The sequence below is a fragment of the Hippichthys cyanospilos genome, chromosome 1, assembly GCF_059441005.1.
Source record: "Hippichthys cyanospilos isolate Australia breed blue-spotted pipefish chromosome 1, RoL_Hcya_1.0, whole genome shotgun sequence".
NCBI classification, from domain to species: Eukaryota; Metazoa; Chordata; class Actinopteri; order Syngnathiformes; family Syngnathidae; genus Hippichthys; species Hippichthys cyanospilos.
The window spans coordinates 21035431-21062896 of NC_142369.1; the positions used below are offsets into that span (position 1 = coordinate 21035431).

Genomic DNA, 27466 nt, shown 5'->3' on the forward strand with positions numbered 1-27466 from the left:
GGAAACCACTATATAAATCAATAGCTTCAAAACTGCATTGAAAAACAAAAGAAAACCAATGGTCGATCCTATGCCGATGAAAACATGACCTCTTCAGAGGATGAAAATAAGAAGAATTTCCCGTAGCAATGTTTGCTTTCAAGAAAGGAAAAGAGTCAAACAAACAATTACTGCACTTGTGTAATTTTCCCGAGTAGCTTTTGATACGTTTCCATGTGGGCATTTACCGAAAGGCCTCCTGACTTCATGCTGGTTGCATTAGATGTCACATGTTTGGGAAAAAAACAAAACGCAGTGAATCTCAAAATGAAAGGTAATATCCGCTGACCTTTTCGATGGGACCTATCTACATTATTCAAGCGAGACGCACCAGCCACATTTGAAGCGGAATCGGCTAAACGACGCGTCGAGTCATCTTTTATTCATGCGGCTGCTCCCTAAGCTGCTGCTACCAAAGACAAATGTTGCAAGGTGTTTGTGGGTGACACTGATATGAAAGTGCACTTTGAAATAATAGTCATAATGATGCTAATAATAATAACATGAATTCTATTTCAAAAAGTCCTATCAGCATTGAATGGTTTTGTAAGTTTTATAGATTGCTTTGACAAATGTAGCCCGTGGTATTCATTAAAGACCCAGTGAAGGAAAAAGCACATAAACAGACAAGTATAACTTTTGCAACTAGTGGATTTAGGACAGATGACGAAACAAATGTCATCTTTTTTTCAACCAGAAGGTGCACTGGATTAGAAGGTGCATTACTGCACGTTAAAAAAAAACAAAATAGCATAGATCAAACTTTATTAAACTGTAGATGTTGATCTATTACCATCATATTTTTGCAAAAATGTTATCATTTTTAGACAGATCTAAAGCACCTTGATTTATTAACATCAGGTGGAAGTAAATAGGAAACAATTTGATTTAAATATCACAAACTGAAAAGCCAGCATCCATACATGAGGCACACCTGATTAAAGGTGAACTGTTCATTTGTAATAAAATTAAAGGATTTTATATTTGCATCAAACCTGCATTATAGTCTAAAAAATACACTATAAGGAACAGGTAAAAAAAAACTAAATGAGATGAGTGTAGAGATAAAGGTTGACATATAATCATGGCTATTCATATTGAATTGTGTAACTAATTTTATCAGAGTTTTACTAAAAATTTCTCTTGTATAACATATAGAGTTTTTTTTTTTTTTCATTAGTGATTGTAGGGGTGCTCAATGCATTGACCACAGTCGACCAGTCTCCTGCCAAGGTGAAGACGGTTGACCGCATGGCATCGCACTACATGGGGAAAAACAGAAAGGCAGAAAAAAACAATGAAACGACAAAATCAAAGCATAACAAGACTGTTCATGTCATACATTATTTGTGATGGTACATTTTACTTTGAAGCAATAACTCTCCTTGTCACTGCTTCACTACAATGGTGAAGATGGCAGAAAGATTGGCATTCTCCCCATATATTTCATCTTGGTCCATTCCTTTTTAGTTACTGCCTGGTAAAAGTCTATCCCACGGGGTCATTTTACACTTTGTTTAGCAATATCACAAAAAAGAAGCACTATTTATTTGTTATATTGGTGCTGAGCTGTACTGGCCATTCACCACAGGTTATTCGGGTGTCATTGGACATTATGCACCCAGCCCCACAACCCCTCCAGAGATCGCCAGAGGTTGCCTGCTGAAGGAGTAGATCTTGAGGCAAAAAAAATGACTTTAGTAGTAAGGGGACAGTTGATAGCTACTATTATTTAGATCAGGGGTCACCAACTCCGGTCCTCGAGGGCACCTATCCAGCATTTTTTCAGTGTAACCCTCCTCCACTGCACCTGATTCATAGGATGTGCTCATCAAGAAGCTCTGCAGGAGCACCAAAATGATCATGATAATTTGCATCAGGTGCAGTGGAGGAGGGTTACACTGAAAAAATGCTGGATAGGTGCCCTCGAGGACCGGAGTTGGTGACCCCTGATTTAGATAGTAAGCTGTATCGGTATATAAGCCGCATCAAAAATTGAGAAAAACAAAACAAACAAAACAAATGTTCTCACGAATAAGTCACACCGGGCTATAAACCGCAGATAACTTTTTTTTTTTTAATTGCCTGCTTATACTAATATTATATCTTCTATAGATTGAACATGCCTGCATGTTTATCACCAACATATTTATAAAAGATGGATGGACGGACGGATGCTAATGGCTTTGCACCAAGGGGAAGTATACTTTTGTGTCTTGAGTCAAAAACGTTTGCAAAACAAGTGATTTGAAACAAGTAATATGACTTGTGATAATAATGCTTAAAGTGGTACAGTACAATGAAGCCATCTTAGCCTTTCCACAATATGTCAGGCTAATAATTTTCATTTCAGTCTCTCGCTTCTGAGTAGCATTAAGTCGTCCAGGGTTTGGCCTATGTCACCCATATGCCTCCTGTCAATCAGTCACCGGCTGCAACCATACATTATCTGGTTTCTAATTGTGCCATACACAGCTCCCTTTCCTTCTTTCACTGGGGCATATACAGGCTGGTTCAGCTATACATGTGTACTCAGAGATGGTCTGCAGAAGTGATTAGAGCTGGACGTGGGCAAGGCAGCTTCATCACAGAGGAAAGTTTTAGGTTTAAAGGCCTCAAGCCGAGAGAGGTGAGGTGTTTTGTGTGTATGTGTGTTTGTTTTGGTTTTGCTGGACAAAAAAAGTCACCCGTCAACAGATTGAAAGACAAAAGGGGAGTTTGAGAAACAGGACAGAAAAAAAAAATGTTTGGGCTGAGCTTAGATCTTAGATGAAGAGCAGCATGCTGCGACCATATGCTGGTCCAGGTGGACTTGGTATCCAAGCAACTGTATCAAAGCAGCAGGGGCATTGGCAATTGAATCGGGAGGACCTTACAAACTAGGAACAATGCAGCACGTAAGATCACCTGCTTGGGCTCTTCCTCGGGCACTTCCACAGGGAGCTCATTCCGACCAGCATCATGTCTACAGAGGTTCCTGGTACATTTGTCAGCAAATTCAGTATAGACCAAGTACAGTGCCGGTCAAAAGTTTGGAAGCATCCTGTACTTCACTATTTTCTCATTATTTAAAAATAACAAACAAACTGAATTGAAGAATAATATAGTAAATCAACAAAATTACAAAGAAATATGAATGGATTTATTCGGTAAACAAAAATGACAATTAAGACTGAGTATGTTTTATGTTTGAGTCAAAGTAGGGACCTTTAGCACCCCATATAACAAATTTGCATGCCTTGGTCTCTGATGTGCATGATGCTTTCATGACCTAAAATAACTCAGTTCACAGCTGTACATTGTCAAGAGTTAATAGCTACTTTGTATCTTGATTTCTTAAGGAGTTTGAGTGCGTGCGAGTTTAAAGGTGTTTCCAATCATTTGACTGGTAATGTATAACCAGGAGAAAGAAATATTGAAATATTTGGGAATTAATTCTTCTACCTACCTACCTACCTACCTACCTACCTACCTAACTAACTAACTGCATTATTTAAGCTCAAGATTCTCATAAAAGTTGCAATGGTCAAATTTCCGAAAAATAGAAAAATATTGCAGCAAGAGTCATTGTAAAATGAAGACACTGAAAAGAGCAACAAATAAAGAAAAAATGCCCCCCAAATTTCCAAACCTTTCCATTTTGATTTGATATTTCTATTTTAATTCATTTAATTAATTTATTATATCCTTTTCTCAGATTGTAATATGGCTAACACACTGATTCAATTTACGTTCATCTGTCTACCGCTTCTTGGACTTTGATAATCTTCTTACATTTTCTTATTAGATCAACAAGTGTTTATTGTTTACTCGAAAATTAAATGGATTTGTTCCATAAGTCAAGGTAATGACCTGTGCGGCGCAGCAGGAATTTATTATTACATTAGTTGGCTTCATTCAATAAGATGATACAGCACTCTCGCGTTGACATGAGAGTTGGCTGGCCGAAGAAAAGGGAATGTTGAGGGAAAAGTTGAAGGGAAGAAATGGGCTTAATTGTGCTGATAAGGAATGGCAAAATTGCCAATGAGCTCCTTTTAAGATGCAAATGGGTAATTTGTCTGCAAGTACAAAATATTGCATCCTGTCTGGAGCACATTCAGCAAAACACCACCAGCAACCCTCATAAAATACTTTATATAATAATCATATTAGCTGGGCTAATTTTCTCTAATTGCAACCACCTGATGCTGTGGCTAGCGGCTCGCTTTTTACGGCGACTCAACATGGAACTGTTTCAGGTTTTCTGGAAAAGAGCCCAGGCTGCAGAAGCCCAATGTTCTGAGCATCTCAACTTTCTTACACCGGGGGGTCCAAACCCGATCCTTTCTGCCATTGGTGCTCCATATGTCTGCAAATTACATTTCGACCATTTCCACAGATTTAGTAAGAGTGGTGGAAAAGTTTACATTAATCATGAGACCCGTTTGAATGTGACCTTTTCACTGCTGCACAGAGTTTAATGTTCATTGCCACTGAACTGTAACTTGGTGATGTTTTGGGGTTTCAGGTTCTGTGTGTATTGACGTCAAGTAACAATACTACGACACCATTGAGCTGCCATTACATAGGGGGCCATATACAGAAAAATAAAAAAAAAAGGCAACCTTTTTCGTCTTGTGCTGTGCTGGGATGAGAAATCTTGTGGGGGTTATACTCTTACGAGATCTTGTATGATCTTGTACGATCTTGTACGATCTTGTCCTACCCTTCTTCATAACCTTTGTTAATATGTGAAGAGCCTAATAATTTGCAATATACAATAGCATAGATTCACGGGTTTATGCTGAGTGACCAAATAATTCTGTGAGATGGTCAAGCAGCCCTTTGTCGTAATTTTTCTTTGGTGTGCTTCTTCTTGTGTGATCATCTTAAAGTAAGTGCCATCTTTGCTTGTGGTCTGATTTGAAAAAGAATGCAAACAACCACATAAAATCACTCCCTCCCCAATGTCCTAATTTGGGTCCCCTAATAAACATAATTGGTTCTAATGTCTTTCTAGTTTCTCAGTTCATCCTTTGGCTGACAATACATAGGCTTCTCCATAATCAATCGGGGAAATTCACTGAACAGTGCAATCCTTATTTGGAGTAGTGGAAAAGAATAAGGTAGCCATATACACAATGCAAAAGGCAACATATAAACAAACTTTTTTTTTTTGGATGGCATGCTGTTCTGGGATAATGGAACACGTGTGCAGATTTAATTTATCTGCACTTCAGTCTGCAACTCCTCAATAGACTGAGAAACTTTGCAGACTCCTCAAACTTAAGCCAAACCCTTTACGATGGGAAAAGTCCTCCATACTAAATTTCTAAAAGATATATCATGAAATGTTATGGGTTTACTGGCTCATACAATTTTCACACTGTACATGATGTTTTCTGTGGGCTTTTATGTACAATATATCTGATATTTTTATGCACTACCTTCAATTTTCTTTTATGAACCCTGTTTCTTGTCATTCACATTTTCTGACAAGGCCACAGTGGAGAGCTGCAATATTATTTGAGCTTATAAAAACATACTAATAAGTGGGCACAATCCCAATGACAGCCTTTTATCAGAGAAGCTACTTTCCATCTGATTTAGTCTCAGTCGTGGAATACAAATGAAGGCCAGACTTGTGTTGTCTGCATGCGACGAACTTAAAGATTTTTTCGGCAATGACAAAGGCCACCACCTTTAGCTCCAAACAAAGCCCTCTGAGGTGAGCACTTCCTGGGAGAGGAAGAGGAGGAAGTGAGGCGGACTGCAGACAGACATTACGAGAGTGTACAGCAACACGCTGACCACAGGCTATGCATGCTTGAACCTTGTGGTAACCTTGGGAAATGAGGTTGCCATTCCCTTATATTTTGCCTGCAATGCAAACCACTCCTTATGTGGTATAGAGCTTGATTCCACTTCAAAGAAACTAGCCAATTAGACACAGTCATCCATTTTAGCTGTTAAACATCACTAATGCAAATGTCGAACAGAAAAACATCTGCAGATAGCATTTTTTTAAATTAACCCACACAATTTTTGGATTACTAACATCAACGCAGAATTGCATAGTTTGGTATTAGGAGATATTACGAGGTTAAATGGTTGTATCTCTTTATTGGGTCGGGACACAAAGGGTGCAATTTCAAAGGTAATTTAGGCCAATAGGACCAAAATAACTCCCTAGACTTGAGGACACCCAAGAACTTTGAACTCCTGCAGACCCTGATGTGTGTATTCTAGCTCATGACAGCGAAACTCGATATGTGTGTGTGTGCGTGTGTGTGCGTGTACGTGTGTGTGCAAATGGATCCATTGAGAGGATGTGGCTTCATTTGACATAAAGTAAAGAAGTCACTGTTATCGTAAGATAGTGTTTTGTCTAAATGCAGTGATTCTGAAATTCACCTGTGAAGTTTTAATCCATGAAGTTGCTCAACAGGTCACTGGAAAAAAAAAATCGGAGCATTTTGCAACACCAAGTTCAAACACCATATTACTTGTATATTTGGCGTACTATCTCAAACCAAATCAGCCAGCCGAAGTAACCACACAGGGCCTCACAAACACATGCTAAGAATATTGGAGTATTGTTTCTATGTGAAAACTGTAAGAAAAAAAAAAAAAAGATACCTTTGATGATTAGTCAGATGTGGTAGTTTTGTACCGCAGTTGTATTTTACGGGATAAAAATCATTGATTAAAAAAAAAAAAAATAGGGTCATGAAGAAAAAAATCAGCAGTCTTTGAAAGGAATTATTATTTGATTTTATGTTAATACCAAGGGTCGCTCGGTGGCCGCCTCACTTTAAGTGCCATGCCTACTTTTACATAGTAATTATACAAATATCATTGTATTGGTGATATAATTACAGTATGTAATATATGTCTGCTCTAAAAGAAAATATGGCTAAAATATTTACATATACACCTGACAAATATGTAAAGTGCGTCATCAATTTAAGTACATAAAATTAATGACATAAAAACCAAACACTGTGTGCCTTATGAATAGTTTGGCATTATGCAGATGACTAAAACCAATTTTGGCACTGTGTGTACCACTCCTTGTGAGTGATGTTTGTCACCAAGGACAAGGATTTTTTTTTTTTTTCTTAATGGATAAACAGTACTATATATTTTCACATTTTTCTTCAACTAGAGTCATTTGAGCTTCATGAACAACTGGAAAGTTCCACATTGCCTCCGTCCGGCTCTTGAGTCTGGCAAACAGACCCATAAAGCTAACAAGATTATGGGTTTGTCCCCGTCAGAACATTCCCTGCCACCGCAAGCATGAAGCATACTTAGGATATCAAAAACTGAAATTAGAGGCGTCCCTCTCTGAACGCTGGGTTGACTAATACAGAAACAGCATGTAAACCACATGACGTATGTATTCATTTAGGGTTAGAGTGCAGGATGAAATTACAATGCGAACACAGCAGGCTGGCTCTTATTACTGATGGAAATGAGGAGGAATGATTCATTATATGGGTAAATGTAAGAGATTAAAGGGAGGAAAATGCCATCTTTTCTGATGGCAATCATTTATATTTAGTTATGACAGTCATGTAGCGTAAGTGTGATCAAGTCAAATTGGATCTCAGCATGTTGCACTGTCTAATTTTTCTACCAGTGTGAGCTCTTTGTTATTATCCCAGATTACATGTTGGCATCAAAGGTTTTACAAGTGTGCAACAGTAGATATACATACTAGTGGGAATTCTTTCTTTAATGCAAATTGGGTTGTTTTCAAAAAGGGACACACAACAGACTTGGTTCCGAATGACCTTTTTACTTGAAAAACTGTATCGTTTTAACAATGACATATCTTGATGTATGCAGATATGCACAATTTTGATTTTGAAATTAAAAAAAAAAATATATATATATATATATATATATATATATATACACAATACAATGTTATCCATTATACTGCAATACCAATGTGAAATTTGGTGTTTTGTGAAAACATGCCACATCTTGTAACTGCCCATTCTTCTTTTAAAATGTGTTAAAAGTAGGGGAGCCACAACAACAGATTTGTTGGGATCAATCAATTATTGTATGGCCATAGGGTTAAGTTTTTTTTTAATCATATTAATCCAATTTTTAGTCATAAACTCGATGCTGATTGAAACGGTTTTCATTCATTGGGCTTCTTGTGCTTGAGTTCTCAGGTATTGGAAAACACACGTCACTCACACTCTGGAGTGGACACTGATTTGCTGTCAGTGTTTGGCATAACCTGTTAGGCTCGTTTTGCGGGTGTGAGGACCAGCTCAGGAACAGAAGGACGATGTGAAAATGGAGGTGCATGTGAGAGTTGTTTGTCCATTGAAGGTTAAGCGTAACTCTAAAAAACACGGCTACATTAATCAGGTAGAATGATGTTTATTTTTTGGAAGATGGAGCTTGATTACCTCAAGTTTAGCTTATTATAAATGCAAAGCACCCAGCTGCAACTACAGCCACAGCTAACAAAAGCAACACAGATGCATATGTAGGGACTCATAAGAAAGCTCTTTGCCTAATTAAACTTGAGAACACCCCATGTTTGAGCAAGTGATGCAGGCAGGAAAGCAGCAATATCTTATTTGAATGTTGAATGTTTTGAATGTCCTTTCTTATTTGGCCAGTGAAAAAAGTAATTAGTAACATTCCTCCTGGTGGACTATTCTTAAAATTAGCAAAAGGTAAATGGCTACAACAGCATCTGTTAAAGCCACATTAGTTGTTGTTTTGTATATCACACTTTTGATCTTCAACAATTATTTCTCAGAAAGTTTTAGGTGAGGTTAAAAAGATTAATTAGTTCAATTATTTACAGATCTTAATTAATGTAGCTCATTTTTAAAATCTTGGGACGAAGCTAATTCAAACTATTTACATGTTTGAACGGTTCTATTCTAAAATTGTAGAACACATAATCAAACACTAAATCAACATGTACAAACATTCTGTGAAACAGACTGTGAAAACACAGCTTTACATATCTGGTACTAAATCTGCGTAGGACTCCCTAGTGGTGCATTTTAAGAAAGAAAAAAAAAACATACAGGTACGTGTTTTTTACTGAACTGTGACAACAAGTTGATTTAAGAAATGATGAGGCATACAAATATTTCACTTGTTGAGTCCCCGCAATCCCAATTGAGGTAACATGCTCCAGACCACTAGCACTATTCTCCATGCCCCTTCAGAGTACAATACTGCGCTGACATGTTCACCGGGCCAGAAAGTAACTGACAGTCAATGCCAAGTATTCAGTTTCCTACCTAAGAGTTTCTTCTCATCCTCGTTTGGTCACTACACCCTTTACTTGTCCTCTGTCCACACCCCTCCTCTTGTCTGAAGGAAAAGAGCTCTTGTAACCTCACAGAGAGACACTGATCCCCGAGCGCAGCATCTGCTGACAAGCCAGTCTCCCATTCACGTCTTGGCTGGAAGCATGGGCTGCCGAGAAACCCAATCCAGCTTGGCAGGGTCTCAACAATCGCTTCCTGCCCCGTCCGGGCCCACACAGCTAAGTACTCTTAATTAAAGAGGTTAACTCGTCTAAGATGTGACTGGAGGAAAATAGAAGGATGGAAAAAAAAATGTGCAGAACAATCACATCACTGTTTCCTCTGGTCCAACAAAAGAGGTTTCCCGTCTGACAAGGTAGGACATGAGCCCTGATACCCAAACAAATACATTAAAGGAGGAGTGAGTAAGAGATCCTCTTTAAATGTCTCTTAATAAGCTCGAACCCCCACTACACGCTCACGGACATACACGGACATACAGACACATTTGGCCCAGATGGAAGTGTGTGTGTGTGTGTGTGTGTGTGTGTGTGGGGGGGGGGGGGGGGGGGGGGGGGGGGCAAGTGAATGAGGTGAGTGGGGAGTTCATGATGTACTCTTGGACAGCTTTTCACTCTCCCTGGTGCACTCAAAGCGCAGGGAAGCTGTAACAAGAGAGGAACCATTTTAGTCTTTTTTTTTTTTGGATGCTTGTCAGCATACATATTAATGAAGCATTAGGTCATTGCCAGAGACATCTGTACTGGCCTGTGGGGCTGACTACTAAATGCCAGATAAATTAGACATGTAAATTTATACTTAGCGATACTGTAAACGATATTAGTTTGTTGTTTTTAGAATTCAGGGATCTTTGAGTTTTCATTTATCATTCCCTGGAGAATCTGAGTGTTATAGCAGACCTAACGGACCACAAATGATAGATTGTCTACAGCCTACCTGTTGAGTCTTCACACTAAAACATGTAGAGTTCAACTAAGTCAGCAGTTATGCGTTTACTCCTAAAATTGACCATCCTGTTTCACTGATAATACGTTTTTCCACTGCGTAGTGTCAACTTCATGATTAAACTGCAGGAAGTGTCAAAAACATCTCCATATTGAAGTAATCATTCGGAGGGAAAGTCTCTTATATTTAAGAACATATATAAGGACACAGTTTTTTTTTTGAGGAGAAAGAGTGCAGCAGGAAAACACTGATAAGCACCGCAACAGCGAAAGTAAGCACTAGAGAATTTTTGTCTTTTTTTTTTTTTTTTTGCCAAGTGTCCTTGAATGGCACCATTAGGAGCAGTACCACAAAGCAAGTTTAGTAGTGTCAAGGCAAGGTAGGGCCTAAAAAGTACCTAAGAAAAAGTACATGTGTAAGTTTTAAATTTGTTGTGTATTTGATGAAGACGTATTCCATTATGCATTTTGTTTTATGCATAAATTTTTGTGAATTGTTACTGAAAGAATGACTTCAGAGATTGAAGTCACACGATGTGCATGCCTTCTAAAGGGAGTAATTGCTTATTGTAATCTACTGCCAGTGGAACATGCCACACAACAACATTCGTGTTAATGCATGTATGCCAGACATTTTAGCGTGGGTTAAGTGTTTTTTGTTTTTTTTGTCTACCCGAGGACAATAGGATGGTTGAAGGGAACTCTGCAAGGTTGAGCTTTGGCTTTTGGTTTTTAGATGATGGAGGTTTGATTTTTGGTTTCTTGGGTAAGGTTGGGTTTTCTTTTTGCTTTTCTTTTCTTTTAAAATGCCCACATCTGATCACCAATATTGTATAGGATCCACTCTGCTTTTTTCTACTCTCTTTAAATACTCTTAACTGACAACACCTTCAGTGTTCACCTTCAGTACCATGTGAATTATTTTTAAAAGCGTCAGAAGTATCTGAAAAGTAATACATCCCCAGATACCTTATTGACACTTCTAGAAGCCATGCTTGTGTATTTAAGACATCCCAAACCTCAAGGTACACGATGAAATGTAAGCAACCTTGTCTCTTTGTGCTTGCCACGGGTAGTTTTCCCAACCAGACCACAGAGCTTATCAATAACAAATCTTACTTGCAATGAAGTATTGATCAAAACAGGAAGCAAAGCCACTACAATGCAGCCTCTGTGGATTGTCAACTTCGATATGGCAGCCGTTGATTCCGAGTCATCGTATCCTGCAAATAAATGTTCATCGGCTCAGTCAAAACACGTCTGGCTCTCAAGCGGATGCTGACAGGACACAGGGGGCACTTTGTAATCATTGACTGTCAGAACAGAAGTCATCTTTGGCTTCTCTCTTAGACACAGTAGACCAAACTTCCAGAACAAAAATAACAACGAGTGTTGTTGTGGTAAGATCACACAGAAAACGATCAAGCCGTGACTAGAACTTTGAAGGGCAGAGACAAGATTCGAACCAAGATTGAGGTGTGTGTGATGTACAACATGTGAGGATTGATGTATATTAAAATATAAATATAGAAGTTCTTCTTAAGGGCTGATTTTGATCTGAACTATTAAAGGCAGGTCAAAATGTCCTAAATAGCAGAAGCTCTTGTCAATCCAAACAGATTAGAAGCAAGCGTTGTCAAACAACGAAAAGAATATGTCAATGGGGATTATTGATTGTGTTTCCTTGGATTTCATTAAAATGAAAGAATGAAACATATCCTTATAAAATAAAGCGTCCGCAGTACAGCGGGCAGAGACTGACAACACTTTCAGTGTCAAATTGCGGTGAAGTAGTAATCTGTCATGGTTGATGGCCCAGAGGAAAAGTGCACTGTCAAAGTTGTCAAGAGTCATGGATGAAATCAAGGTATTTCCTGCCCAGAGCCACCATACTCTGAGCCTGGATATATCGCAAACAAATCACACAATGCATAGGTGAAGCATTGCTGCACCGACTGGTCTTGAGAATAAAACCTGATTTCCCTTTCAATATGGATATAAAACAAAGTTAAAACTCAAGCAAGAAACTCCCTAAAAATGCTCACGAGACAGAGCCAAAAACCAAAGCCAGTCTTTAGAAGAACCATGATAAAAGCAGAAATAAATCATTAGAATTCTCATGCTTAAATATACATTGGTTTAATATTGGAATTTTGCAGTTAAAACTGACAGAATACTTTGAATACAACCTAATTTCACTAATACCCCCAACCTCTAGTCTCTGACCCTCGTGACCCACACAAACGTGCATAAGCACGATTATCAAAAACATCCATTCATAATGGAATGTCATTATGAAAGCGTACAGTCAGAATAAATAGTCAGACATAGCACATGTGATCATAGTGGCAACTTCAACAAAGCAGCAGTGCTAGCATTATTGTCAACAAGCAAACATTGGCTACGCATGCCACATTGGTAGCATGACTTATTTGTAAACAGTCTAACTGTAATACAGAATTTTATTGGATTCAAGTTTGATTATTTGGACTTTAAAGTTATTTAAATGCATGATGCTTCGTTTTTTTATAGCAATTTTTTTTATAGCGTATTTTTTTAGCTGTCTGAGAGGATCTACTCTTGGTGAGTTTTACAGTGTATATATCAGTCAGCAAATGAATAAGAGGCAGTCTCTTTTTTCAGAAGTGAAAATTCCGCAACAGTTTCAGTAAAGTTCCAGAAAAAAAAAAAAAAACTAAAAGTGAAAGTGAACATGGGTCTTATAGAGGTAGACGTAGGTGCCACAGAGCTCACTTTTATTTTTTCCCCACAGATCATTTAACTCCTGTCACGTTATACTGACATTTGTGACAAATATGCCAAAAAGTAATGTTGTCGTTGTTTTTTTGTTTGTTTTGTTTTTATTATTGCAAAATTTCTTTTGAGGTTGGCAAGAGGAGACACAACATATCCAGAGACATTGGTGTCCCTGCTGTGGTGGCAGAAAGAAGAGCCACGCTGCTTCGTTGCTGATTTCACCTGTTTTTTTTTTTTTTTTTTCATTTCCAACCCCGCTGGGATCAATGTCCACAAGAGATGGTAATCACCACGACAACATGCGGCCGCACAGCTCATTAGTGTACGCGCATAGCTCACATCAGGATACTTGTCTACTTTTTAAAACAGGCACATTAGTCTTTGCCACCATGTGATGAAGCACTAGCATTGATCCAAGCACCGCGGAGGCGAGGCCACATGCTAGCTGGCGGCAAAGGTCCATGGTTGCACCACGAAACAGTCACTTCCAAAACATCCCACCCCCCCTCGTTCTTTTCTCCACTGTTGTAGTGCAGTCACATAATAAGATATGATTGCTCCTCAATCATTGTCTTTCTCAGAGCCCTTTGGAGATGCCCACACCCTGAATTGAGTCGGCATGTAAATACTCATTACTGTCTGGTGATAGATGGAGCTCCCCCACCACCCCCCACCCCACCCTCTGCACTGTGCAGTTGTAATAAACAATAAATGAGGAAGCATGTGTGCTCAACTCATGCAGTATGCCACCTCACTGGCATCAATATTCTGTATGAGTGGTGTGTTGCTTTCCACTCTCAGGGTCAATACTAATAGACCAGTGAAAAGATTGGGCATTGGAACTGCAATATACCATGGTCTTAGCACTATCCTAGTGAACACCCACAGTATGCTGTTTTTGACAATGTACTTCACAAATTTGCTCCAGAAGCCAGTGTTTTCCAATCAATGCGGCATGGTACACATGTGCTGTGAATAAACAGGGCCTTAACTAACCCTTTCAGCACCTTTTCCTTTTTTTTTCTTTTTCTTTTAAATAATAATAAACCTTATGGCATATGTTACTTGTTTCTAAGTCTAGGATACATGGAAAATTAGTTAAAAAAAATCCTCCCACTTCCATTTCCACCAAGAAATACCACTGGAACTCTATATCCCATACACCATGATGCTTACAAAAATTGCCATAGAAATGAAAATGATCACCAAACGCCTTCAATACATAGTAATAAGTGTAAATGCCACTCGAATCTGTAGATAGATGTGTAATGAACCGCTGGGATGCCATTCGTGTTATTGCCATTTACATGTTATTGCTATATTTCCTATACCCACTGCAATGTTTTTTCTGTTGGCTACATTGTCCCAATGGGCGTGAAAGAGTTAAATCCTGGTTTTCAGAGCAAGTCCTTGAAATCTCTGTTAAATTTTGACACATATAGATTTGTTGGTATAGCAAAAACTTTGCAGATTAATGTAAAATCACACTGTTACTAAAACTACAGCCCCCAAAAAGATATGGATAAACAGTTATTTCAAGAGAGCCTAGTGGCTGGGTCTGAAATAGCTGAAAGAGCTGCTTTACAATCAATGAACAAGCAAAATGGCATGAATGTTGATAATACTTTATTGTAGCAATGACTAAAGAGGGTCATTTTTATCTTCTTAATCTGCATGTCCCCAGAGTTCAGCAGCAGTTCAAGGAAGATGCTCCAAAAGGTCACAGAACAAAAGATAACACTTAATAAAACAGCTAATTAAATTTAATGGACTGTGGCAAATACTAATTTAATAGTTGAGAGCTAATTTGAAAAAAAAGAAAAAAATACCCTCCTTCCAAATTACTCAACTAAATAAACAATATTAATGAAACTTTAATTTTGAAGGATAGTAGTGGTGAATAATTGGAGTTGTAGCCCGTAGACAGTGCAAACAATGATTTGAACTGTAGTGGTTGCTTGTGTGTCTACATGGACAGAGCAGACATCAAACATTCTAATGTATTATCACAAACTGAAATATAATAAGACCACTTAATGGATTTGCATTGATTTCGCTCACATTTTTAAACTCACTCACTGACCTGGGAGCAATCAATAGTGGTTAGCTTTAGAGATGGACATTTGACTAAATATGGGATGTGATTGAATGGCAACCAGTTCAGGGCATACCTGGCGTATTGCCCGAAGACAGCTGGGATAGGCTCCACGCCTGCTAATCATTTTGAGGAGGGGGAGAACATGGAAAACTCCACACAGGTAGCCCAAATATCAGACCTGTGAGGCAGTGTATGCTTCCTTAAAATACTATATTTATTGTTTTAATTGAATTTGATCTATCCCTCTCATTTCTATTCCACTTATCCTATTGACAGCCATGGAAAGCTGGAGCTTATCCAAGCTACCTCTAGTTGAATGGAAGACTACATCCTGGACAGGCCATTAGTTAATCACAGCGCGCATATAAAGACAGACAAGAAATCATACTTACGTTCACATGGTCTCTAAGTGGGAAACAAAACAAAACCCCCGCTACATTAATAGAAGTCAGAGTGTTTCACTCAACAAAGGTTAATGAGATTAATTGCAGAGGCAGAAAAGGAGGAGAAACATTTTTTTTTAAGTTTTTTGAAAAATCATGCAAGATTTATTGAAAAAAAAAATCATAAAACTAACTCAAACTATAGTTGAGACTAGGCATGGGACGATATCAGATTCTGACCGTATGATAACCTTGTGCAAGAAGGTCACGGTATCACGGTATTGAAATTACAGCTCTAAAATATATGATTTAAAAATATTTTTGCTAAATATAAATTACCTAAATGATAAAAACAGCTTTATTTTGAAACAAAATATACATTTAATACAGCATGTTACAATAACAATCATTCACCATGCTGAAATAAAATGAATAGATGAATAAAATCAAAACAAACCTACATACAGTGAGCAAACTTCTTTCCAATTGAGCACATCCAATTTAAACTGAAATATGAGAACTTAGTAGAAAATAACAACGAATCTACAGCAAAACATTTTCGAAATGTATTGATTCGAAATGAACTACCATCGAGTTATCCCTCACTCATTCACCCTCTCCCAATTTCCCCATTCAGGCACCATACTCGCAACTATACGGTAACTTGTAAGCAATATTACCCGAGGCAGTTAGCATCAAAATTATATTGATATGAAAGGACACAAAGCAGGAAATCGATAATGTGATTGGCTCGTGCACCAGAAGAGGACTCATGCATGATACACCATGAGAGTACACTGGACGTGAGCGGGGCAAAAGCTTACCGGTTTTGACATACTCAGAAGGTATTAAATAACCACGACATTTAAAACTGTGATATATTGCCCATTCAATTATTGTCCCATGCCTAGTTGAGACAATTAAAAGCATCGCTGCAGGTTATAATCTAGCAGTGCACTCCGTTTCACACAATTGTTTCAAGCCATAATCAATCGACAATCCATTGAATGCAAACCGCAGCATTCTAAATGATCACGCTATGGAACGACTTTACATTCCAAAGTAAACACAAGTGTGGTGTCATGTACAAACCACCTGTCAAATATAAAACCAGACCAAAAGTGACAACAACTTTGATCTTCTCGCTCAGGCTGAGTTCAGAAAACAGAACAGAAAGTAACATTAATCCTGTAGCGCTGTTTTTCGCTTTGAGAATATTCCTGAGTCGTATAATGTATGAGTACTTTTCTTTATGAAAAATGATATTTTCTTCACACTGGAGACAACAAATTGTATTTTTAGGTGAGGTAAGGGAGCTGCATTGCAAATCAAACTGCCTTTTGAGAATATTTGCAGCGTATCTTTGTCACAAGCTGTAAATGGAATACTAATACTTTTGTACCTCGTGCCATTCACCACACAGTGCTACTGTGAGTGCAAATAAAAACATGTGGGACTCCAATACCTGAGGCTGTCTGTACTGCTGCTGCACAATGATTAATATGTTGCCTGAAATGATGCACCTGCTTTTCCATCCCACGGCAGATTATTATTAACTACATAAGCCAAGAAACGAGTTTATTAGGAAACATGAGGTCCTAATTAGTACCCTGTTGCATTGTAGTGACTGAGAAACAATGCAGACTAAACATTAAAAATAAGCCATAAACAAAGAGAAAGCTTCCCCTTCAAGAGTGAGCGTGCAGTGATTGTGTTTACAGATGATAAGTCGTTGTTTGCCTAGGAAAGAAGTGGAGTAAACACAGATCGTAATGTAAAACATGACACGAAGCAGAAAAGACAATGGGCTTCAATATTAGATTACATTCTTTGACCATCATTACCTTGGTTCTTGTAGTAATGCTATTATGACTATAACATCATTCAATTGAGCACAGACCTCCACCAAGACTAAATTGAATGCAGTAAACAAATCATAAAAAAAACACACGTAACTGACACCCTCAGATTTTTTTTGTGTGCCTCTTTTAACAATTTAAATTGCACATACGGTACCGGTCAAACATTTCAAAATCATTCAGGAAAAGTACTATAAAAAATGGACGAGTGGATTCTTTTTTCCATCAAAATGTATGTTGTATTGAGTTGGCCTGGCTATATGTTGCTAAAAGCCAAAGAATAGAGAATATATGGAATGCTAAAACAATGGTGCGTGTTGGTTCAAGTGCAGCACTTCATTTTTTTTAACATCAATAAATCATCACATAACCCATTAGGCAACCGTGAAAGCTAAAAGATATTGCCATTGTTTTGTTTACTCTGATTCTATTCTTGGCTCCACTTAAGTCTTGCTGCACCTTAAAATGACCTATGAAATAAAATGGGAAAAAAAGAGTATAGGAATTCCCTTGGAGATAGTGGAAGTTCAAAAAGAAAAATGTTTATGAACAAGCTCTTAAAAAAACAAACAAAAAAACGAATATACATGAAAATAAAAAAGCCTCTGGTAAACATACAATAAAGACAAAGAAAATGTTTAGGATATAAGCAATATGAAGTAATGCTACTAACAAAATATCTTTTCTTTATCATTTTTTACTATGAAAATTCTATCCACTTGCCGATACACCCATCCTCATGCTCATGCTCAAAGCTATTCAATTTTCTCTCTCTCTCTCTCTCTCTCTCTCTCTCTCTCTCTCTCTCTCTCTCTCTCTCTCTCTCTCTCTCTCTCTATATATATATATATATATATATATATATATATATATATATATATATATATATATATATTATCATTTATATATTCAAGCCTCATTCATTCAGGTAAGGATATTGAGAACACATTCCGAAATGTCGATGTGACAAAACCATTGAATAGGCTTAGTCTTGTCACATAGGTCACATGGGAGTTAAAATACAAGTAAACTGTATGTACTGTATTTTCTTTTTGCTATTCTTGATTACCACGACGGGCAAACAACCACAAAACTTCACAACGTGGTTTTAACAGCACACTTTCAACAATTCAAAATCATAATAAAAGTGATGTTACAAGGTTTTCATTGGACTGTGACAATATTTACTACATGGAAGTATATCAACATCTCAATAAAAAAAAAATGCGGCCACTCCATTAGAATTAATCAGCGTTGTTTCTTAAATGTCTTCAAAATCCTTCTCAAGAGTCCTCCTTGTGAAACATTTGTTATTCTGAGAACACTTCCCGTCCTTCCCGATCTTTAACCGAAAGAACATAATGAGCACTGAAGCAGTGCAACAATTCATAAATAGAAAATATAGTAAATAGAAAAAGAGGCTCCTGGTACATCAAAATGCTGTATGTGGGATTTATAAAAGCTTCTCAAAATATATGTGCATTATAAACATTTACATGTGTTGTGATTGCATCTTTAACCACGCCCCTTGCGGATCAAAGAAATCTGTCTCAGTTTTTGATTAGATGATGTATGTTCTAAAAGAGGGATGGCCTCCTATAATTATAGTAGCATGAGTGTTTTGCAGCAATTTTTATCTGAACTGGACAGATTTTATTTTTTGTGAAAGAAGCTCTTTACATTTGAATTGAAGGTCTCTGGTCATTGGCATGAAACAAATTATATTCGGGGGCAGTAAAACAAGAGAGAACAGCACCAAAATGGACATTGTGGAGCTGTGTGACCTCAAACGTTCTCATGTTCAACTCAACCAATGAGCTATCAGTGGTTTTTGTTTCATCCGAGTTAAAAGTAGCATGCGATAACACTGATGTTTTCCTGTGGAAAATCACTATTAGTCGTTGCACATATTGACAAAATTTCCTCTGTAGAAAAGCGCTGTACTGAATACGTGGAGGAATTGACAGATGTCTGTCACATCTACATCTTGCACTAAAAGCAAATATAAGTCCCAATTTTGTACGATAGCAACGGTATTTACCGCAAAGACTTTAAGATGTCTGAATTTCACCATTTTAGTGGAATTGTTAAGATGAGACATTAACAAGTATGTCCTCCGGACGAGAATATTAAAGAAAGAGGAGTGTGTCGCGCATTAAATGTCCAGCACCATTGCCACATTTTATGCGAAGCCCATTTAATTTAAATCTAATGCACAGGAATTCAAAAGAGCGTCCAAATGAGTTCGCTGGGCTCTTGTGAACTGAATATAAAGCTGCAAATGACCTGTCTGTTGGAAATGATGTTCACTGTAAATGCGAGGACTACTTTTACTGTTCTCTCTATAATCACGCACGCTCGATTCAGCTTCATTCCATTATGCTTTATTAGGAAATACGGCGGTGCCAAATTAAATGTTGCCAATTTAAGAGAAACATCAGGGTGTGATGAAAAGGTGGCCCTTTTAAAGAGCTTTTTTTCCCCTCCTTTTGACCAACAGATACAGTAAAACATAGTATGCAGGCACTCAAACTCACACTGCTGCTCCTTTGGGAGTGTGTGCATGCTCTCCAGAAGGCAAAATACAAATCTGTTCTTCAGCCTCCATTCGGGGCTCTCAGTCTCCTAAGAGAAGACAAGTTGACCCCAGCGGCCTTCTTTCCTGGTGTGTTGAACATCTGAAAAATTCAGCTTCACAGAACGAGAAACTGTAAGGCATCTGGAAATCCCTTAAGCTGAAGACAGGTGAAACATTACTTTCTTGTTGAACTTCAACTGCTACAGTACTGAACAATATTTGATAATTTGCTAAATTAAACCTTACTTATTTGGTGATGTTTATATTCACATTGTTCCCCCATTGTATTTTAGTTCATTGTTTGCAATTCCACTAAGATTGTAATTTCGAATATACAGTAAATTTTGTAAAGCACATGATGCACTAAAAATACGATTATTGGTGCCAGTCTATACAGCAGGGGTCACCAACTCTGGTCCTCGAGGGCACCTATCCAACGTTTTTTAGTGAAACCCTCCTTCATTGTACCTGATTCAAATGATCACGATCGTTATCATGCTCCTGCAGAGCTTCCTGATGACCTCATCATATGAATGAACAGTGTGCCCAACCTTACCTGTACAGTGCTTTATATTGGCTGTTACACTTTAAAATATAATTTAAAAGGAGAGAAGTATCTATCTCTCTCTCTTTCTCTCCCTCTCTCTCTGAATGTTTTTCGCTCTCGTTTTTTTCTCCCCAGTTTGAAATAAAGCAGAATAAAGAAGAGGTTTGTATGGACAGAGCTCAATTTCTCATAGCTGCTGTTGTATAATTATTTTGCTTGTTTTAGTGTTTGTTTTAAGCACCTTAACAATCAAATATTTAGGGGTATGCTAAAAAAGGTAGTTACTCTAGAATCCTGATTGTCATTGACCATGATTCAGAATCAATCTGAAATGTCCCAAAATCAATTACTATAAATCAGTCAAACAAATCCTCATCCTGTCGGCTTTCGTACAATGGAGGTGGACTGTGGCCATGGTGTCACAACACAACAGGTTGTTGAAGTCAAGCTGGCATGACACGACGCACAAAAACAAAAGATGGAGGAAATTCAACTGACCCTCGTTTAAGGCAGGGATTTACGTGCTTTCAAGTATTGGAAAATGTTGCTGACAGCGGCACCTTGGTAAATGTTCCTATGCCAAAGGTTTTTCAGCAAGCTCCGTCAAAGATGTTACCAAGAGGTTGGAAGAAAATTCGTCAGTGCCTTGACTGAAACTACCAGAGTGGCACTAACATTTGACACACAGACATTGAGCAACACAGTCTTGTTGCGTTTTGTAAACTTGTGTGACCCATGAAAGCCATGCCGCCATGAATGTGAATGCAAGGTTTCACTCCGTTGCTAAAGAATGATATGGGGGTTGATTGTCACCGATCTGGTGACTGATAATGCTCTCGATATGCTCGCAGGTACACAGTTTAACAACCTGGTTAGCGTTTCATGCTTTGCCCATACTCTCCATTTACTGTAGCTGCTCACTTGAATAAGTTTACTTTCATATAGTTTTTGTCATAAACATACTAAGTAATATTCATCTAATCCACTTGTGCAGCAGTTTTTCACATATTTTGGTACTCCAATTTCCTGTGAAATGACAATGTATCGCGGTCTACCATTTTTTTAAGACAAGAGAATGAGATGAACTATATTGTCCCCAGGGGGAAATTTGTCTTAGGCAAAACGTGCTTTAATCCGTAGCATTTAAAATCAGCATACATATAAAAACACATCAGCATAGAATAGTACAATAATGCAGGGAAACGGACAACTCTGGCATGTTCCTAGCTATTCCTACAAAAAAGGCTGTCCTGCCATAAAGACAAGATTCCAATGATACACAAGAAAAATAATACAATATGCAGGAGCACAGAGTCTTGTTTTTTTAAACATTATAACACTAGGGCTATATCCTTTTGACCTTTGTTTAATAGAACAATAGAATCAGGGAGAAAAGATCATTTAAATCAGTTGCTTTTATAGCAACACATTCTGAAGCATCTACCAGTGGGTACAGATCTATTTTAGTTTTGTTTCATCTTAGTTTTTGCAATCCCAGTGCTCATTTTACCTCTGGAAAGTGTTGGGTGCCTGGGACTTGCAATACTAAAATCTATGGGGCCCAACGGAAATGTTTGAAGCCCCAAAAATTGCGTAGCAAAAAGGACAAAGTAAGTCTAAGGTTCAAACTGCATTTACAACATGTGAGCAAAAACCAACAACAGACATTACCAATGTCACAGAAACATTTAATAATAGAATGTACTACTCATGTAGCCAATTCAACACATTTGGTAGTGTTTTTTCCACTCACTCCCATATTCCTTTGGGGAATCTTTTAAATGAATGCTACAGAATGCAGCAAATGCAGCTTGTTGGCTTTTCTTTAGACTAAAAACATTTACATGCATAAATAAACATCCATGTGGGTGTAACATTTGACTCACTGGCAGCAGAATATGTCTAACATTCCTCAAGCTAGCAATGCTCAATGGGAACCATATTAAAAGGTCATGAGAGACACGCGTGACCGTTTCAGACCTGGCTTTGATTACAACCTGCACGATAAAATGGGAGGCGGCTAAGGGCTGAGCTGGAGCTCCTTAGCTGCTGCCGACAAATTGAGAAAGACCGGAGAGATCTTTATCAAATGCACATGGGTATTTTTGAGGGAGCGGCGGCTTGCAAACATAGAAAACAACCAAGGCAGAAGAGGAAAAACATTTCCTTTTCACAAAGGAAGGATTAAACACTGAAAAGTGTGCCGACGGCAGCATAGGTCTTGCGGAATCATAACCGAGCCAGAGCTATAAAACAGCAGTAAAACTCCCCACAATCAGCAACTTAGTGTTTAGCCAGCAGTAATATGTCACAGCTTCATTGAGCCCCTAATCTGATAAGTCTTTATGGTTGCGTCTGCTATTAGTGTCATCTATTGTCATTTGAGGTGGCATGATGGCAGCCCGTGGCACTGACCTCTCCCACAGACGCCCGATTGAGTTAGGCATCTCGCCTCGTTCTGACATCACAATCTATCTGAGAGGGCACAGGAAATGTAGACGGGAGCGGAATTCACATCAAACTGATGCGGACCGCTTTAGTCATTTTTTTGAAACACTAATGGGTGCCCTTCGCCTCATCTTCTCCTTAATAAAACTATGGGTTGGATTTGAGATGACTTCATCTGTTTTGAGAGATGTCGCCTGCCCAAACACCAGAATGGGTAAAGAATGAAAGAATTTTCCATTTTTCATTTTCAATGTGGGCAAATTCTAGGTAAACAAACACTTTAAATAAAAGAATCATCCTTAAAAAAAAAGTACTCATTCAACACTCAAATGTAACTTCAAATTAACTAAAATTCTGCAAACTTTTGTTTCTTTTGTTTAAGTCCTCTGTCCTAACCATTAATTAAACACGACGAGTATATTTCAAAAATCTATGATGAAACTCCACTTGCCATGCAAAAAAATGACTACTTTTCATTCCCTTATATTTATGCATTAATGCATATTGCCTATGCATGGCCTTTTTTTTTACCATGACGGTAATGAATTAAGTGTCTTGTGAGTGTTATTGATTTGTCCTACGTACAAAACTAAGCTTCATTTCCTTAAAGTCATGAAGAGTTAGTAAATATTGCTCATACATTGGATCAGCTCATTATTCTGAATATGACCTTTTTGCATCCTCAATGTAATTTAAGAGTTTGTGTATGTAAGATAGATAGATAGATAGATAGATAGATAGATAGATAGATAGGTAGATAGATAGATAGATAGATAGATAGATAGATAGATAGATAGATAGATAGATAGATAGATAGATAGATAGATAGATAGATAGATAGATAGATAGATAGATAGATAGATAGATAGATAGATAGAATTCAGAATTCAGCATTGGGAGAAAGGACCCGTGAAGTCACGCTTGTGTCTCCCCCAAGAGGCAGAAGACATTCATGCGCTGACCACACTTTCTTCTCTGCCTTCGTCTCTGCTCTCTGCTTTTATAGAAAACAAAACGGCTACCAGCTGACCTTGGATCCCCCAAGCTTTTCCCCTTAGTTAACCTCATGGGCCGCCTAATTATGAGATTGGATTTCCAATGTAACGTTTCACATGGCTAATGTCGTAATACATCGAAATATGTCTTTAGTCATTTATTGCCTAGATACTTTAACGTAACAGCAAAGCTGTGACATTTCTGAATCGACAAAACTACCCTGTCAACGAGGAATTGTGAAGAGGAAAACGATGGATATCATTTCAAGCTGTGAAGAGATGCCTATCCCCTTCCTATATTTTCACAGCAAAATGGACATGATTGCTATTCCCTTTCAGTATTTATTTGATCTTTTTACTTCTCTACATAGCTTTGTGGGAACTCTGAACTCAACACCACCAGCATTACTTCCCTACCCTTCATATCCACCCACCTTCTTCCTGGGCAGAATTAACTGGAAACATGCTTCCACCCTCTGATAAGTATCAGAGGGGACTGGCCACAAGATGACTGTGCACCTCAAAAATGCTTCTATTTTTTTAATATTACTTTCCCTCTTGGCCAGAAGATAAAAAAGGTCTGAACAAACACACCATACAAGTTGCTGCTAGAAGGTCAAATGCTTTTCCAGTATCCTGCTCAGAAAGGAAAACCTTTCCCATTAATTTAATATTACTTTCTTTAATAGAGTCAAAAAGCATAATTTGAGTTTGACATGAAGTATGCTATGTTTTCATAAGCTGCTGGGAAAACTTTCACAGACCTGCCTGACATCGAGGTATGGAATGGAATTTGAGATTTGTGCTGATGGATGTCAAGGATGTATTAAAGCGATCGCTGGTAAAAGGGCATGTTTAATATTATGCTAAAAGAATAAAGACTTGAACTTTCCTTGCCCATGGGCAAGGAAAAGCAGCACTGCAGTGTTGCGTAAAAAAAAAAAAATACCAAGTGACCAAGGAACAGGGTTTTTGCAAATACAATCACAATCATCAGCAACATGTAATGGCACACAGCGCTCAACATGCCTACCGAGGCAAAAGCAAGAAAACAAAAACTGCAAAATCACTTTCCGTCAATAGCAAGTGGCAAAACGACCGCTCCCTGAAGTGGGTAATTACGGGTAGAGTTTGCTGTTAAATTCATACTCTACAAACACAATATTAGACGAGAATAAAACTGTGTTTAGACAGAAACTATTTCTAAAAAATGACTTCAACTTGAGGTGGCACTGTGGTAGGTTGTTGGTTTGCCTCCTTGTGTGTTGTTTGCATGTTCTCCCTGTGCCTGCATGGGTTTCCAAAGACATGCATGGTATGGGGCACTCTAAGTTGTCCTTAAGTGTAGTTGTGAATGTGTCTCCTTTAATGTTTGAAAAGGAAATAAAATTAAGACATATTGTGCAAAACATATCTAGAGTTTAACGTCTGAGTGATTTAACCAGTGTTTACTGTCTATTATTTATTTTTTTTGTCAAAGATGTCAAGCCAGTGAGGTGGCGGTTTTGCATCATGTATAAAAGGATACGCTCCCTACACTAGCAGTCACCTCAGGTCTTAAAATGATCAATGACGAGCCCCCATTTGACCTCTCTCCCCCTGACCCTTATCTGATGGTCAAGCTCTGCATCTGGAAGAGACATTAGGGTCTTTTCATGCAGTTACGGGTGAGGACGTGACCAGACTCAAATCGGCACGTTACTGCCAAGCCACCAGCGTTGCTCACATCCTCCACAAGTTTTTCCATCCGAGGATAAGTCAGTCTCTGAGGTCTGACAGGTCATGGTTAGGTGATGTATGAGGCTACGGAGAGGGAACTAATAGGAATGTAAATGTTTTCATGTTTCCCTTATCACGTAATGTTCTTCTGACCCATTTGTTTGAAACTAAAGTCCAACTGTTAATATCTCTGCTGGATTGCGCACGATTGTACTGCTGGGATGTACTGTATTTATGGATGCAAAATCTCAAGGCACCATTTCAGTACCCTTTGGACAAATTAAGAATTCCTTTTGTTTGTATCCATATTTCCACTTTGTCATATTAGACGCCTGGGAAGAAAATGTATAAATGAGATTGTCCTCTTTCTGTAGTTAGTTACAATTTCTGAGGGGTTTTATGCTCAAACTGAAATTGAACCCATGGCTACAAGGCCAACCGCACAAATGCTTTGAGCATCTAGGAGCTCTGGTAAACAAGGGTTACCATTCCCAAGGGTCCCACCAATTGGCCATACCACAGATGGCCTCCGACGTGATCATCTACTTCAGATGCCATTTGTCATGGAACAGGGAAGAGGTATGCCCAACCCAGAGTAAACAAGTGGATTGTATTTCAGTTATCTGAGTGGCACAACCATCTCCAAGGGTTATCACATTGGCATTACTCATCTTAGGGGAGATTCCAAAAGTGCACGTCAAAATGGCCATCCCATTTTGACTCCATTTGTACTGGAAGTCTGTGGAGCAGTTCCTTCGCCTTACAATTTTGTATTGTGTCTCATTCATTCAACACTGAAGTGCCATACGCACACAAAAGAAGTGACAACTCGCCTGGCCACACTCCCTCTCTCATAGTCCCCACAGTCCTCCCAAATATCAATCCATCCAACTTCTGACACCATTGTCATTAAAGTCTGTGGGTGGTGCCATCGACTGATTTCAACCCACGTACTGTACACTGAGCAAGGTACTACAAAGTCAAAAATGGTTTATGCCCTGGTAGGTAAATCACATGCTCTGAAATGGTCCTGAGGACAGATTGAGGAGATGTCTTCTCACAAGATAAAGTATCACTTTCAGCATGTCTCACAAGAAATCAGTAGTGTGTCAATGACTTGTAAAAGTTTCTACGCCCAGTTGGGGAGAAATCACTCTGTGCATTTCAAGGAAATAAACAGCAATTGACTACTTCAACTCCAAGTAATGAGTACTAACAATAAAATAAGGTGTTGTCTGAGGAAAAAAAAGGGTATTGTTTCTGACATATTAAGTCCAGTGATGTGAGGCTCGTAAAAACACACAGATAACTGCAATCTTAGAGTCGTTGCTCGCTCAATATCCTCAGGCAAAACCAATGTATGCACTTTCCAAAGTTGTCTAGCCTGTATCTCTGTAATAAACCCTTTATTTGTTGTCACCGTTTAAAAAAAAGAAAGACAATATTTTCGTGATATAAAGCGGTTTGCTGTCTAGTGTTAGTTACCGTTGTCTTGTTATGAGTTACAATGCAAAGCAGTACACATAATTATAGATTAAGGATCGTACGAAAGGCATGTTACAATCGCTGTCGAAGTTCTCACGATGGAGGCCCTTTCGCAGTTATGTGTGTGATCCAGCATGTAGCTGCATAATTGATTAACTATTCCTTTGTTGCTGGAAGCGGAGGATCACCCAGCCAGAGCCTCCCACAACAAAGCATACTCAACATCGGATTTATAACCGCAAATGCACAACAGACCGTTTCAGTCAGGGCTTCATATCAAATTCCCAGCAGGAGATCTAATTGCAAATCGTG

General features: G+C 38.3%; 1 long non-coding RNA gene across 1 annotated transcript in view; it reads right to left on the reverse strand.

Annotated features, from left to right (window-relative positions):
• Positions 1–1098: 1098 nt before the first annotated feature.
• Positions 1099–27466, reverse strand: part of LOC148429643 (uncharacterized) — a 91011-nt gene continuing 64643 nt past the window's right edge. Inside the window, exon 4 of the long non-coding RNA XR_015867202.1 lies at positions 1099–1301. This is a non-coding gene — a long non-coding RNA (uncharacterized LOC148429643). The remainder of the gene's footprint in view (positions 1302–27466) is intronic.